Genomic DNA, 18003 nt, shown 5'->3' with positions numbered 1-18003 from the left:
TAATGGGCCTCACAAATTTATATTTTTATTAGAACAAGTGTCTAATTTAAATCCTGGTTTTTAAAAGACAGAAATAAATGACAATGAACCAAAGGGTCACGATCACATACCTGTTAGACAATTCTTCCTAAAATGTGCACATCATCCAATTTTGCAGAGTTTCGTGCCAGGAATGGACACTATGAGGTAAATGTGCTGAGAATAGAATAACCAGGTTAAAGACAAGAGGCAGATCAAGGTCCTCCAGGGCTCCTGACAAATAGCATGTCTCTTTCTTACCCGAGTTCTAAAGAAACTGTGCACAAAATTAGGACGTTGGAAGATGAGAGATAAAACACCAACTTTATTTTTAGTAAAGGCTAGATCTATGAGAAACTAAAACTTCTCACAATAAACTCCAAAATTACATACAGTCTTGCACACCCCACTACAACCTTTGCTGGACTACCATGCAGGAGGGAAATCTTTGTAAAAATGATCCTGCTTGGAGCAGCAGAGACAGCAAGTTCTCCCAGTGGGAATCTGGTTTCCAAGAGAGAAAGGGAGGGAGAATGGGACCGAAATATGTGAGTCCAGTCTTTCATGAATCAAACATCAGAAAACCATTCAGGAATAGCTGAGTGAGACAACATGAGAGGCCAGAGGCGATACTATCATGATGTTTCTCCACATTCCTACCAGTCAAATCCTAGTCGTCAAGAGGAGTTTGGGATGGGCAGAGCACTTCTGAGAAAGAGTGAGCTTGAGAACATGGGTCAGCAGGTGAACCAAGATCAAAACCATCAATGAGTTCGTTAACAAGAAGGCTCAAAACAAGCCCAGAACTTCAAGATCTCCCAGACCATTTATGTTGCTGCAGACACATTTCCTACCCTCCCGTTCTTTCCCCAAGCCCTGGCAACTATATATTTCCTCTGTTTTACCGTCAAAGCACTCCGGATGAAGTCATTATCCCTATTCTTTTCATAATCAATGTCATCCTTGCATAGTATAAACCTGCCTTATTTTTTTAAATGACAGAATCTCCTTCCTTGTTTTTTTGATACGCATGCATTAAGTGCAGTTCTAACTTTTCAAGAATCTCTTCAGTGTTTAATTTTCTGTGGGGCATACAGTGAAGAAAGGAGTATATATGTTCTTAAAGAGTTAAATGCTGAAAAAAAAAAGATACTGGGCATTTCCAAAGCTTCTATTCTGAAAGTGTGGCAGGTTGACTCTGATTAAAATACCACACATTGTAAAATGTGTGAGAGAAAGTGAACTGGGGCCAGCAAAAATATTTTGGTCCTTCGGGTGAGTAAAATCTTGGATGACATGGTTTTCATGTATTCTATACCGAGCTGGAGGTTATCCGAATTTGAACAAGGCATCATCTTTTCACACTGAAAATTGGGATGTTATTGCTTAGCTCATGTCAGAACTACCAGAAATGGTATTTCTATAATATAGATGGTCTTTTCTTAACTACAGCATTGGGCTTTCCAGGGTCATGTGTTTTAGGAAATAGCTCGTTTAAATTGCTTTCTTCTGTACCAGTGAAAGAAGAAAACATTGTTATATATTTAGGACATATTATATATATATATATATAAAATATATAGTTATAATATATAAATATATATATGTTCTGTTTCTCTGAAGAACTTTTACTAATACACCAGTCAAACAAAATATGGGTTACCTACTTTATAAATACATGCCTCCTTTATCTTTTTTCTTATCTTTATTGAGATATTATTCACATATTATAAAATTCACTCTTTGAAAGTGTACACTTCAGCAATTTTTAGTATATTCACAGAGTTATACAACTATCACCACAGTCTAACTTTAGAACATTTTCAATACCCCCAAAGAAACCTCATACCCATTAGTAGTCACTCCCCACTTCCCACTCCTTATTGTCAGCCCCTAGAAACCATTAATATGCTTTTTGTCCCCATAGATTTGCCTATTCTGGACATTTCATATAAATGAAATCATACAGTGTGATCTAATGTGACTGGTTTCCTTCACCTAGTATAATATTTTCAAGATTCATTTGTCTATTAGCACTTAATTTCTTTTTATCACTGAATAATATCTCATTATGTATATATAACATATTTTTATCCATTCATCAGTTGATGTACATTTAGGTTGTTTCCACATTTTTGTTTTCATAAATAATGCTGTTATAAATATTTGTGTGCAAGTTTTGTGTACACATATATTCTCACATCTTTTTCCCATATGCCTAGCAGTAGAATTGCTGGCTTATTCTCTTTTACCTTTGAGCAAGGGAAAAACAAAACAAAACAAAACATGGGGGTTGGGGGATAAAGAGGAAACTCCATACAGTCAGCACAAAATCTACTAATAGTGCTATATGGGGATATATTATTTTCCTTTTCTATTATAAAAAATTACCACAAATTTAGGAGATTAAACAGTATAATTTTTAAAAATTATTTTCAATTCTGAAGTCCAAAATGGGTTAGCAGAATTGCATGCCTTCTGGAGGCTCCAACTTCTTGAAGCATATTGCTTTCTTTGGCTCATAGCCCCTTCCTCTATCTTCAAAGCTAACAGCATAGCATCTTCAAATCTCTCTCTCTCTTTCTCTCTCATCTCTGCTTCTATCCTCACATCTCCTCTCACTCGCTCGCCTCCCCCTTATTACAACCCTGTGATTATATTGTGAATACCCAGATAATCCAGAGTAATCTCCTCATTTCAAAATTTTTAACTTAATCCCATCTTCAAAGTCCTATTTTCCATGTAAAGTAACAGATTGTGGGGATGAAGATGTGGACATCTTTGGACGTCCTTATTTTGCCTACTATGATTTGACTATCATAAATTGTCATTTTTTTTATACCAGATACTTTGGGGGTAGCATTATACTCCATTGGTATTATAAACTTGAATTATCCAAGCATAGAAATTAAAAATAATTTTGATTTTATAAAATCAGAAAGAAACTTGTTTGCTATTTTCATTTAGATAAATATGAACCTTAGTGCTACAGATATAGTTAATCAAAGTGGTTATATGAATGGGTTCTTGAGTTAGATTTCTAAGGATCAAATCTTACCTTTCTCACTTATCAGCCAAGTGACTTTGGCAAGTTATTTAAACCTTCTGTGTCTTAGTTCCTTCTTCCATACAATGGAGAATATAATAATATTATTTTGTAGACTTGCTTTAATAATTAAATATAATAATACATTCAAAGTGCTTTCAAGAGTGTCTATAGTAAATGCTAATATATGTTTATTATTGTAAAATTATCAAAAACATTTTTAAGGTGAATTGGTAAGCCTAAGACCACATGAAGCAATGAAAATTTGTGTCAATAGGAGAGCTTATGTGATTTATCAGGAAAATTCCAGCTTTGTTTCTTTATAGAATTCTACTTTTTGTTACCAGTTTCTAAGATTTTGAGTCAAGCCAGCTGTCCCTATACTAAAATGTTTGGATCTCATTAGAGACTCTAAGCTTTATAATATAGAAAATGGGGCTAAAGGTCTTTATCTAGTGTCCCACTGTGACTTTAACCCTCTAAATAGCACAACAGTCACAACTAATATATGGTGGTTAACATTAATTGAGCACCTACTATGTACCAGAAATTATTCTAAGCATTTAATAGGAATTAATTCACTTTAATTCTCACTCCATCCTTGTGCAGTAGATAGCAATCTCTATTTTACAGAGGAGGAAACTGGTGCCCAGAGAGTTCAAGCATCTTGCTCAATACTGCACAAACTGGTAAGAAACAAACTCAAGAATCTAAGCTTGATGGCTTGTTCTCAGGTGTGGGTATCTTTCTACTAGAGAGGCCATGAATATGGAAGGTGAGAGCCATCTGTGCAGCCAGCCTGTCTGAATTCAAATTCTGGCTCTGTGACAGGTAAAAGCTGGGCAACCAGAGGTAAATTGCTTAACTTCTCTGGGTCTCATCTGTAATTGGTCATGGATGTAACATCTACCTTAAGGGGTCACTGTGGGGAGTAAATACAACCCCATTTACAACATTTAGCACATTGCTTCATCCGCAGCAAATGGTCAATAATTGTTACCATATTGGAACTGGTTTCTTTTGAAGTAGGTGCTACCTTTTAAATATCTTCAAAAGTAAAAGAAAATTAATTTTAACACCTATGCTCAGTCACTGTCCCTGATATTTGCATATGAACTCATGCTTAGTCCTCAACAGATTTCCTATGCAATTCCTTACTCACTCATTCATTCGTTTGTTCATTGTCTTATTGCTTCAACAAAATGTTTTGAGCATCCAGCATAAGTTAAATTCTACATCATAGGTTCTCATATCCAATCCTTGAAAAAAAAAACACGCAAATGGTATAAATTGTCTCCCTTTTTCTGATGAGGAAGTGGAGACTCAGCGACACTGATGACAGTGGCAGAAGGTGGAGTCCCAGAGAACAAGGATTCCTTCCCCCATTTACACTATCCTTTTCTCTATCGGATTGTGGAATGAGCGTGGACTGAGCAAACACAACTGACCATGAGGCCTGCCTTGACCAGTTGCCAGCTATTGATCTTCAATAGTCTATTTAATTGAAGTCTCAGTTTCTTCATCTATGGAATAGGAATGATAATATCTACCTCTTAGGGTATGAAAAAACTTAGTATATTGTATGAATAACTTAGTATATTGGCATGCCTACATGAGATTAGGTGTCCAAGTGGTTAGTTTTGTTGTTATCATTTAAATCTATGTTGTAATTTCTTTGTAAAACTTAGCCTGCTCTTTCGAAAGAAACACTAATATGCTCTTTGTATAGAATGCATTAGGGAAAACTTTTCATCTAAGTTTTTTCAATATAAATGATGAAAATGTAGCCTGGAACATTTTACACATCTGTTACAAAACCTCTGAGAGTTGTCTGGAAGAAAAGAGTTGAATCCAAAGCAGGTGGCTGGGCAGGACATATTGGTCTGTGTGAAGGGTTGGACTTCCCTCAAAAACTCACACATTAGGGACAAAGTCCTAGGGAACTGTGAGAAAACAGTAATTAATGACTACAAACACTGCTTCCGGTCCTCATGATAAAGTTTCTGTACAGAGCCATAAAGAGATCAGTTCCACATTTTATATTCACCTAACTCCAAAGCATCATTAACCAACAGGAATGAAGTCCTACTAGCACAGAGCACCAGCCACTAGGCATTTTATGTGCATTATTTCATTTTTATCCGTGCAACAACTGACATCGGCTGAATTATCCACCCCACCTTCCAAATTCATATGTTGCAGTCATAACCTTCAGTGATCTTATTTGTGTATAGGGTTCTTACGGATATAATTAGCTAAGATAATGTCATCAGAGTCGGCCCTAACCCAATGTGACTTAGGTCCTTACAAAAAACAAAAAAGGGAAATTTGGACACAGACACGCACACAGGGAAAATATCATGTGAAGGTGAAGACAGAGATTGGGGTGATGATTCTACAAGTCAAAGAATACCAAAGATTGCCAGCAAACCACCAGAAGCTAGAAGAAAGGAATGGAACAGATTTTTCCTTACAACTGTCAGAAGAAAGCTACCCAACAAACAGCTTGATCTTGGACTTCCAGCTTCTAGAACTATGAGACAATAAATTTCTTTTTTCTAACCCACCCAGTTTATTGCACTTTGTTATGGCAGCCCTAGCAGTGTAGCAACAATCCACAAAGGGAGGTATTATTATTCTCACTTTTTGGAAACTTATGCCTAGAATATTTGTTTGTCTTTCGCAAAGAACCATAACGAGTGATTGACAAACTTGGCGGGCTAGCCTTATTACAAAGTCCATGTTTCTGGGCATTGTGGGTTCCATTTTCCACCTTCCTTCTAATCTTTATGAAGAGAAAGGGTATCCCTTGTTTAAATGTTGCACTGGATAGCAAAACTTTCTTAGAAACAAAGTATATTTTGTAGAATAATCATTCACACCCATAAAGACTATTGACCTACCCCAGTGAGAAACACATCACAACACAGTAATAATAGCAAACATTTAAACAGTACTTTGTAGTACTTACTGGAGTTGGCTTAGGTTTTCATAGGAATACCTGTGAGGAGATGTTGGCATCCCAGAGGAGGAGCAAAAAAAAGGAGGCTCTGGGATTTGCCAGAGCAACGCAATGAACATGTGGACAAGCCAGCACTAGAACCACAGGTTCCTAATCCACCATGTTGTCTTCCTATCATGAACATAAGCTTTACTTGCTTCTTCTGCATCTATTTACTTCCTACCTGTAAGCAAGAAGAGTACCTTCTTAAAAAGGATAGTCAGTCAGAATACCTTTTTAGAAAAAGCATGGCCGTTGGTGCTGAACAGATGAGTTCAATTCTCAGTTGCGTTCAGTAAGACCCTCAGTTATACTCTCAGTTATTCTCAGCTATGCTCAGCAAGGGCCTCAGTTTCTTTAACTGTGAAGTTGACTGTTGTGAGGATCAATGAGATAAACTATAAAAAGTGTCCCACAGAGAATCCCACTAAGGAAGTTGCATTGCACTCTTCAGGAGAATACCTGGCTTAATCCCAGCTTCACCATTTATTCAGGGTTGTGTCTTGAGCTCACTTCAACTTCCTTTGCTTATCTGTTAACTCATACGTACCCAGGTTGTTGTGTTACATGGATGCAATAACGATTTCTACATTTTTTATTACTATGCATATGCAAGCAATTAATTATAAGGTATCTAAAGAGCTATTTTAAATGCCCAGAATATAGAAGGCATTAAATAAATATCTGTTTAATGAATGAAAACTACTATGTCCCACCAAACCCCAAGACTTAAAAGAACCTGTCATGATAAACATAAAAAGATAAATTTCACCTAAACAGTGTCTACTTTGGTGAGAAAAAGGAAGAGAGAGCCCATTAACTCTGGAAAATTAGAACTTACTACTTTGACTCATAAGAGCATCTCACGTCTTAGCTTTATTTTTAACTAAAATCCAAAATTTCGTTACAGAAAACTCCGGGCAGTTTCTTTTAACTGTGAATTTAATTTTAAATCTTCTCATCCCATAGTTCAATATTACTACAACTAAAACATGTTTTAAACCATGTTCGTATGTAAATAGTTTTTAGAAACACATATGGATTTTTCTCAGAGGAATTCTAATAAGCGTGTTGAAATCATGTCTAATCTGGGTTTGATATCTGATAACTGGAGATGCTAGGAAGACATATCTCATAGTTTTCCTTTGGAAACTAACCTCAAATGATACACTGAATGTTCAAAGTCAGTGCCTATTAATGCTTGTACATATGGTATTAATTCCACATTAATTCTGTCAAAAGTGATATCATAGTTAGAAGTTCCAAATGATGACATCACTAAAACAACTTGGTTTTCATGAGTGTGGGATCAGTCAGTGCCAAAATCCAGTTCAATCTATTCCTCCTTCAATTCTGACAAGTTCAGTTTAATTAGTTCATGGCCTCATAATGAACAAGAGACTGGCTTTCTGTCCAATTTCCAGAGCCGTTTCTATTCTCTTCAACTTAAGTGCCAAATGCTTACACTGCTTTGCCCAATTTATACCTTTTCCTATAATTACTGGCCCCCAAGGTGTGATTGTCCTTTTTCATAAGAGTTTGTGCAGCTGCCAACATGAAGTTGTAAATAAATTATAATACTGTTGCTATGAGGTGTAAAAATCCCACAGCTCATATCCAGAGCCTTGTATAATAAACTCAAGTAAACATTCCATTTCCTGCAAGTGATTGTGGTCTGTGACTAGAGTTAGAAAACAGGGCACTAAGTCATCTTTCTTTAATGAGTCGTTGAAAACAAAGTTGTATCCCATGAAAACAAAAACTGTCCTTGACCAAAACAAACAGCTTATTTGTAAAAGGGGGACAGATTTTTCTGTAGCTCTGAGTTCCATTTTTGCCATCACAGAGTGCTTGAACCATAGCAACCCCACCCCCCTCGCCAGCACCCACTACCAATGAAGTGCAAGAGATGATCGATTTTCTAACAAGAGAGGCAATGTGCCATAGGAGGAAAGAATGAGAAAATCAAGTGTAGAGGGACCCAGTTTTATGGCTTATCCTTCTACTTCCTAGCTGTGTGACTTTGGTCATCTAAAACTTTTGTGCCTTGGTTTCTTTGGCTATAACTTGGGGAAAATGATGCCTACAAAACAGGGCTCATGTGATCATGATAATGGGATAAACATAAAGCACTTAGCAACAGCTCTGTCCAACAGTTAGTGACACAGAAGTGGTCATTTCCTCCTCCTTTTTCTTTGGAATAGACAAAATACCCTGCATTTCTCGGTTTCCACTGGACCAACTCTTAGCCTACCTTGTGGAATTGTGCTGTGGTTGAAGAACAAACCATATTTTTTCTAGTATCACTGTTCTTAAAATCCCTAATAATGCTTTCCTTTAAAATTGTCTCATCTGTGAAAGGTTATCAAGACTGCCAAAATGATACCCTAACTATGAACTCTAGTAATTTCTAAAATTCATTAAGACTATTGGAATTTTCCTCATTTTATTTTTTTAATCAAAAAGTTCACTGATTATTTTTCTTGCTTAGTTATAATAGAATTTAAGAAACTTAATCACTTCATATCAGAATTTTATCTTATGGAAATCAGAGAGACCATGTGTTCAACTTAAACATTAAAAACATATTACATTTGAACCAATTAGGAAAGAAATAATTGCTAATTAAGGTCATTGGTTACCCAAAAATAGTCCAGGTCTTATAGTCAAAATTAAATTAATCAAGATTAACAATTCATTTCTTTGTGTGGCAAAGACCATTAATGCTACCAAGTATACATGGTTTTTCCAACCATGTATATTTCCCAGCATCCCTTGTAGTTAGTTTTCAATTGGGATCATTTGACTAGTTCTGGTCAGTGGACCATAATTGGAAGTGATGTGTATTTCTTTCGGGTAAAGGAAGCTGAGATTAAGTGTGCTTCGTCCATCTCTCTCTCCTCCAGCTACAGAGGCCTGGAAAACATGTACCAGATGACATAGTACAAGATGAAGTAGAACCATATCATAGACTTTTGCACCAGTGAGAGATTAAATATTATAATATTAATATCAAGTATGTGGGGGTTCTTGTCTTTTGCATTAATTATCTGTACCTTTCTACTAGATCACAGTTCATAGTTCACCTTTCTTTGTGTTCTAGAGAGGTTATGCCTGGTTTGTCAGCTTTTACCAGTCCCTGGGTATCCTTGGGGTCACATTCAGTCTTCCCTTAGAAAAGTATACCTTTCCAAGTTCCCATATGATCCTGCAATCCCACTTCTGGGCATATATACAGAGAAAACTCTAATTCAAAAAGATACATGCACTGCAATGTTCACTGCAGCACTATTTACAATAACCAAAACATGGAAGCAACCATTGATAGATGAATGGATAAAGAAGATGTGGTATATATATATACAATGAAATATTATTCAGCCATAAAAAAGAATGAAATAATGCCATTTGCAGCAACATGAATGGACCTAGAGATTACCATATTAAGTGAAGTAAGTCAGAGAAAGACAAATATCATATGATATTACTTATATGTGGAATTTAAAAAAATGATACAAATGAACTTATTTCTAAAATAGAAAGAGATTCACACACATAGAAAACAAACTTACAGTTACCAAAGTGGATAGGGGTTGGGGGAGTGATAAATTAGGAGTTTAGGAGTAACATATACAAATGGCTATGTATAAAATAGGCAAACAACAAGGACCTATTTTATAGCCCAGAGAACTCTACGCAATAGCTTGTAATAGCCTATAATGGAAAAGAATCTGAAAAAGAATACGTATATGTATATGTTTATATATATATATATATACACACATACATATGTGTGTGTATATATATATATATATATATATATATAACTGAATCATTTTGCTGAAACTAACACAACATTGTAGATTAACTATACTTCAATTTTTAAAAATGTGATTGTGATGGTGTAATATGAAAAATAAAGGAACTTTAAAGATGAACTTAAAAAAAAAATAAAAGGGTACCTTCCCAGCCTTCCCATTAAGTTGTGTTTGTGTTTCAAGGCATGTTTCCTATTTACAGTTACCATGGGAAATTCACCAGACAAGGCATCACTGTGGTGACCACAGCCTTCTCAAGTGAGTACCACTTTCACTTCTACTTGGTCCCACCATGTCTGCTGGGCACCATGTCCCAAGATGTCAGTGTTCATATTGGTTTCCTGTGGCTGCTATAACAAATTACCATGAATTTCATGGCTTAAAAGAACATAAATTTATTCTATCAACAGTTTTGGAGGGTAGACGTTAGAACAAAGGTCAGCAGGCTCTGGTGCCTATAGAGGTGAATCCTCCCTTGCTTCTTCCAACTTCTGGTGGAACTGACATTCCTTGGTTTCCTTGCCTTGTACTCTGCTTCATCTTCACATCCACTTCTCCTCTGTATGTGTCTCCTCCTTTGTGTATCTCTTATAAGGATACTTGCCATTGGATTAAGGACCCATCCAGATAAGCCAGGATGATCTCGTCATCTCAAGAACCTTAATTTAGCTACATCTGCAGAAACCCTTTTTCCAAATAAGGTAACATTAACAGGCTCCAGGAATTATTAGGATTTGGACATATCTTTTTGGAGACCATTTTTAGGCCTACTAAAATATCTTCTATGCTAAGGTGAGCAACACAGAACATCCTCCCATCTATGTTGCCTTCTAATATCAGGTTCTAACTCACAGTTGCCTTGCTCCTCCATGTCGTAGAGTTTTCATTACAGAAGGATAAAATATTCTTTTAGCTTTTCACTAGTAGCTCCCATTTCCCTAAGACAAAGGCATAGGCCATGGACAAACTGACCAACAGAACTTCCTTAGGCATTGATTGTCAAGGCTGTGTCCTCAAGTCAAAACTTTCTTTGGGAAGAACATTTCCTACCCTAAAAGATACCAGACCAGCCCAGTTATCAGGTCACTAGCCCTTCATCAGGATTTTGATTTCTAGGACTACTCAAAATACAGACTCAAACCTGGACCACAGGTACACTTAGTTATTTTGTATCTTTCAGTCCCATGACACTCTGAGAGCCTTGTAATCGTAATTACTCATCACTCTTTTCTTAGCTCTCAGTGTAGATGCCTTATTGACTTTAACTGAAGTGCACTGAAGTGACAAGCTAATAACATAACATTTCAAAATCACATATTGAATCACCAATATCCCCATCTTGAATAATTAGTACTTTAGAACTCTAATTAAATATATCAGAACAGAAATACACCTTCAATCATGTCATAAGCCCCTCATGTTTATAGATGGGACAACTCAGATCCCGAAATGATGACTCACTCAAAATCACCCAGCTATTCAGTGGTGAGTCACAATTACCAGTTTATGTGTAGGAGGTGTCCGAGACCATTAGTTCCAGGTTAGAAAACGAGTTTGAACCCAAATGCTGACACTTCCTAACTGCTGGAAACTGTTCCAAGGAAGTCACATGGCTTTTCTCAGCTTCAGTTTCTTCCTCTGAAACATGGAGAGGATATTATCCTTCTAATCATCTGTGTAGCTCAAGTAAAACAGCACAGGTAAAAAATGTCTTGTAAACTATCCCCAACTTGTATGAGCTCCTCAATAAATAGAGAGCATGTAGTATCCTTGATTGCCACTCTAGCACATGGCTCGGTGACTGAAACTTGAACAACTTTTAGGGAAAGCTGAGCCAATGGTCAAGTGAATCAACTAGTTAATGAAAACTTGTGTTGTGAAAGTAGAAAGTGGTGTCACCCTCATATAAAATGAGACTGTATAGAAATAGAGATTAACAGTCAGGCTCTGGAGCCTGACTGCCTGGATTCAAATCCAAGTACCAGCCCTTACTACCTGTGTCACCTAGGGAAAATCACTTAAACTCTCTGTGCTTCAATTGCGCATCTGTCAAAGGGGAAGAGTCCTGGCACTCACTGCATGGATTTAAGGTGAGAATCAAATGGTACAAGGCCTGGCTCAGCGTGACTACCTATAAGTATTTTCATTATAAGCTCATGTTTATATCTTTCCTGGAATGCATTCTAATCCAGCTTCCCTTTGTTTGCGTTTTCAATCCAGTTTCGGCACTTGTCCATTATCATGAGTTTTCATATGCTTTATCTCATTTTGACTTATTAAAAAAAGTGAACATCATAGAAACCTTTGTATTAATGTACGAGTATTCACTGTAACAAAAGGCACACAGATAGCCAAGGACAATATATCAAGATTACATCATGTTGCATCAAAACGGCCCTCTGATACCGTAAGAAAGCACAGCTTTGAAAGAAGATGCCAGAGTATTAGGCATATTACAAATCATAACCTCACCCAGGAGTGATATGATTTAACCTGTGGTTCTCACTTGGTCTCCTGGTGTTTCTTTAGAAATGTCATTTTCTATCTAATCTGTTCTGAACATCAGTAATACTGTAATTTTACTGGCAAGAAATGACTGTATGTTTATAAACCAAAGTTACCGCTGTGACTAAAGAGTGTGATCCACCCTCCTTACCTGCTCTTGCTTGGCACTTTTCCTGGGATGCCCTGCACCCACCTCTGCATCCACTTAACAGATTTTACCTTCAAAATTCAATGCAAGTGCCCCTTGTCACTTCAAAAAAATTCCCTACTTGCTATTTCTCTACACATTTAGCTATAAGATCCAGTGAGGAAAGACCCAAGTCTGATGAATATTTGTATCTAAGTGACATAGAACGGTGTTGCTGTGTTGTAGGTACTCAGAAGTGTCTTTTTGAATGAAACAAAAATCCATGAAAATGACTTTTAGTTAACCTTGATGGGTTTATTAACAAGCAGAAGTCCAAAATATTTTTAGGAAAAATATATAAAGTAAAAACTTGAAATTTAAAAAACATCTTATTTTCCTAATAATTGGGAAAAGATCAGTATTTTTTGACATTATCAATCTAGCTGTGGAATACTGATGTTCTATGGAAACATTAAGACCAACTGAATTACACTATTCAAAACCACAAAGAGCAGGTAAAAGGGTGAAGTATGAACAACTCACCAAAAACTAACAAATATGCTCTTACTACCACAACTCAAACCTAATCCCCACTGGTACCAAGGCATAACGATGAGAAAAATAATAACTACTATGTACTGGGACCTCCTATGCTACAATTTCTATAATTCATTTTTTCTAAGCATAACAGAAGCCTTGCAACATAGACTCTATCATTACTATTTAAAAATTTTTAAAAACTGACATTAATAAATGCTAAATAAATTACCTGAGGCACAGCGTCAGTGAGTGAAGAAACTATAATTTGAACTTGTATGCATTTGATGCAAAGCCCATGTGTTTTCTCCATGACCTAGGTTGCAATAAGTAGGAGAATAGAAAACTAACATAGAATTTGAGATTATCAACTACTTGAAAATATCTTTACAGATAATCAAAAGTTAAATATTCAATAAAATATGTTTTAAAATAAGTCCATTTTACAGATGTAAAACCCAAGTCTAGAAAGGTTAAGGAGCTACTTCAAAGTCATATTACCCTCAATTTTTTATGTGTGCTTTTCATTTTTTCTCCAAGTATAGTTGATTTATAATATTCTGTTAGTTTCCGTTGTACAGCAAAGTGATTCAGATATATATATATTTTCAGATTACTTTCCATTATAGGTTATTACAAGATATTGAATATAGTTCCCTGTGTTATACAGTAACTCCTTGTTGTTTATCTATTTTATGTACAGCAATTTGTATCTGTCAATCTCATACTCCTAATTTGCTCCCCCCCACACCCCATCCTTTCCTGTTTGGTAACCAGAATACATGTGTTTTTCTTAATGTATTTATTCAATAATTAACTCATCAAGAATTTTTGAGCATGTATTTTTCTAGTCACTAGAAACACAGGGATAAGTAAGAAATTATCCCAACTTTCAGCATTCCTTTTTATGTTTCCCTAGGCTGACTTTATCTCTTTTTAGATTTCTGTTCTCCTATTCCCCACATCCAAGTGTTCCTGGGAATACCTAAGATACTGGAAATGTAGATCCACCACAAGGTTAGTTTCATATACTTAATTAGCCTAGCCCTATTAGAGTTAAATTTTATATTTTTATCTGTCCTCCTCCTTCCCCTCCTCTTGGTAGTTGCCCCTTTCCAAAAGCCATATCACACTCATAAAAGCTACAAGCTATTCCATGACCCTATCTATACCTACTTTCTTTTCTATTTTTTTTTTTTTTTTTGTGGTACACGGGCCTCTCACTGTTGTGGCCTCTCCTGTTGTGGAGCACAGGCTCCGGACGCGCAGGCTCAGCGGCCATGGCTCACAGGCCCAGCCGCTCCACGGCATGTGGGATCTTACCGGACCGGGGCACAAACCCGTATCCCCTGCACCAGCAGGCGGACTCTCAACCACTGCGCCACCAGGGAAGCCCTATACCTACTTTCTAATAGAATCATTCTTACAAAGTTTGGGCTCCTGACTGGCAGAAACCAGGACAAAGAGAAATTTTCCTAGGACTTTGGGTCTTGGGATCAGAAACATCCAGATTAGCTCTCTGTTGGGCAAATAATATAAGATGTAAATCTCAGAGGCCCAGTTTAGGAAGAGAGCCAATCTACATCTAGAGCCCCCTATATCTAACTGCCTAATTGCCATCACCTCTTAGATATCTCAAAACTACTACAACACAATATGTCCAATGTCAGACTCATACTCTTTGCCCCAAACCTGATTGTCAGAGTTCATTGTTGCAGTGAGTAACACACTAACCCACTTTTAATCATGCAAGCCAGAAACAGGATTTATCTTAGGTCCCTTCCTTCCCATACCCCTCAAATCCCACTAACACTTGCTCCTTTTATAATCACTCCTAAATAGTTCTTTACTTTCTCCATTTTTCTCCTTATTTATCACCTTATTTATCATTTTCTCTTTATTTATCTCCATTTTCTCCCTATTTATCATGTAGCTTAGGCTACAAAAAATTTCCAGCTGACCTACCTGCGTTCACTGTTGCTCTCCTACAGTTCACTCTCATAGCTAAAATCCTCCAATCTTTTCCCATAATTCTTTGAAAAAGCAAAAGTCTTACAGTGCTTTGGGCTTCATCTCATGTCACCCTCTTTTTCATGCTCATGAGCATCTGCCATAGTCAGAACAAGACCTTTGCAAAAGATGTTAATTCCTACTTCTCATTTCAGCCATCTCTACGTCAGGGGAAATACATCTGACCTCTATGAGCATGTGAAATCCCTCATCTTCAGCTCTTATAGCACCTTGTACCTTTCAGAGACCCAGAGCAACCTGAATTCTGCTTGGGGAATGCACTATGGTTGCAATGTTCCATTCACTTGTGTGATTATCTGAATGAAATTAATCTCCCCCCCTAAAGTCCATTAGGAACGGACAAGGTGGGTAGGGATCAGGTTTGCTTTCTCTCTCCATTGTGTCTAGACCATATCACAGTGGCCCATACAATGCATTCCAGAATATCTGTTGTGAAAATAAATGCAAATGTATTACATTGTGACCCTTATTTTGTATAATTTGTCCCGATGACAGAAGAAAATTACAAGTATTTCAAAAAGATTAAAACAAAAACAAATATTATATAGGCTATTTCTCTAAACTTTCCTTTAAAAATATCAGGCATTTTTAATCATGGGTGAGCTAAATGCTAAATCCAAAAAACCAACCTTGAGATTCATAGGCAAAATAAGCAGTTCCAATGACACCTTATAACAAGCTGGTTGGCAAGGGACAAAATGTTTACCTTTACTATCCATTTAAAGTGTCTATGAATTGATCCGAACACTGCATCTGACTTGTAGCCATCATCAAATATATCTTCATTGAAAAAATATGTGGATGAATGAATGGGTAAATGCATTTAGATTTTATTAGAAGGCAGTGCCACATCTACTGGAGGAAGTGCATTAGGAAGAAGTGGGAGGGACTTGGCCTGCAGGGTGCTTAGTGCGGTGGGGATGATGATTCTTGGTGAAAGTCTGGATGATTTCACTTTGTACTGGCTTTGCTACTAATGTGATGTGTGTGACCTTAGGATAGCAATCAGCTTCTCCAGGCTCAATTTCCTCTTCTCAAAAATGAAGGAGTTGGACTTTGATCTCTAAAACCCTTACCAGCTCTTACTTTCCAAGACTTCCAAATCTCTTTGATATTGGCTACATTCTGATTATTTCATTATATATATAACATGTAATATGTTATATATATAATTGTATATATGTAATTTTCAATTTCAAGTTATCCAAAAGATATTCTAAACTATTTTTGAAGTAGTAGGTCTTATAATACCACACAAAAATTATGAAGAAAAAAAGCCAAAATCATGTCTCCACCAGAAAATGCTCATAATTACTACACTCTCACCCCAATATTGAAAATAAAAGTGGCCAGGCAAAGTGTGCCAGAGACTTGGGTACTTTGCCAGAGCTTCCCTGCAATATCATGGGGAGGTTGGCTGGTAAACCATGGCAAAGATTGCTGCTGATACCCCCAAGAATAATAAGTACCATTACCTGATAGTAGTAAATAGTTTCTTCCAGCTGGCTGCAAGTGTTTCCTTTTCTACATAGCTCAAAACCCAATATGATACACAGTTTGTAGATTTTTGGAGCAATTCTTGAAGCCTAAGAGGATGTTGCCTCTGAGAGTTGAAACCCACTGCAGTGAAAAGATCCAGTCTCCTTTCCACTAGAAGAGGGAACACCCTAATGCTATTTTGAGTGGCCTTGTTTTTTAGGAAATGGTCCTGTCATTCAGGTTGAAGGATGGGGTTGTGTGACTAATTATGTTTTCCTTTGCAAACTACTCCACCTTCCATTATGCAAAAGGCTTAAAGAGCTATTTCTAGAGAGGGCATACAACATTACAGTCTTTTCTAGGAAAACATTCAATGAATGTATTTAGAGCAAGAATGCCAACTCCAATGCCATCTTCTGCCGTGGGCCTCTCATTGGTAGAATTAATCTCTCTGGGTTTTTTCAAGTGTTACCAGGATTCATTGATTGTTCTTCTATTCATACATTTACATACAAAAAATAGTTGAAGGGAGACCACAGTATTTACTCTTTATATATATGGCAAGTATTTACTCTTTATATTAAGAGGAAATGTGAATATTTTGTCCCACCACAGACAAAGTAGAAACAGGATTACTGAGTCACAATTTCTTAAGCTTATTTCAGGTACTATTGATAGTTACATGAATTGACAGACTGTTCTGTAACTTTTGAAATTCTAGAATAGCTACAATAGACTTGGATACCACTTTTATTTTTTAAACAGATTCTTGGGGACTTCCTTGGTGGTCCAGTGAGTAAGACTCCACACTTCCAATGCAGGGGTACCAGGTTCGATCCCTAGTCGGGAAACTAGAGCCTGCACGTATGCCACAACTAAGAGCCCACAGGCCACAACTAAAAAAAAAGATTCCGTGTGCTGCAACTAAGACCCGGTGCAGCCTAAATAAATAAATAAATAAATATTAAACAGGTTCTTGAGGTATATTTTATGTATCATAAAATCCCTTCCCTTCACATGTACAATTCAATAATCTCTATTTAATTTACTGAGTGATACATCCATTACCATAAGTCAGTTTTAGAAAATGGTCATCCCCCAGTAAGATCCCTTGTGCCATTTATAGTAATCTCTATTCCTACCCCTTGCTCCATAGAACCACTGATCTACTTTATGTCTCCATAAATTTTCTTTTTCTGGACACTTCATATAAATGGAGTCATAATATGTGGCTTCTTGTGTCTGGCTTCTTTCACTTAACATGTTTTTGAGGTTCATTCATAACAGCATACATCAGTGGCCTATTCCTTCTTATTCCATTGCATGAATACACCAAATTTTGCCTATCCATTTTCTAGTTGATGGGCATGAAGAAGTTACTTCTAGTTTGGGAGCCATCTTGAATAAAGATGCTGTGAACATTTGCATGCAAGTCTGTGTG

The sequence above is a fragment of the Lagenorhynchus albirostris genome, chromosome 4 (assembly GCF_949774975.1).
Source record: "Lagenorhynchus albirostris chromosome 4, mLagAlb1.1, whole genome shotgun sequence".
Classification (NCBI taxonomy): Eukaryota; Metazoa; Chordata; class Mammalia; order Artiodactyla; family Delphinidae; genus Lagenorhynchus; species Lagenorhynchus albirostris.
The sequence above is the reverse complement of the archived record's forward strand: the minus strand, read 5'-3'. Positions refer to the sequence as shown.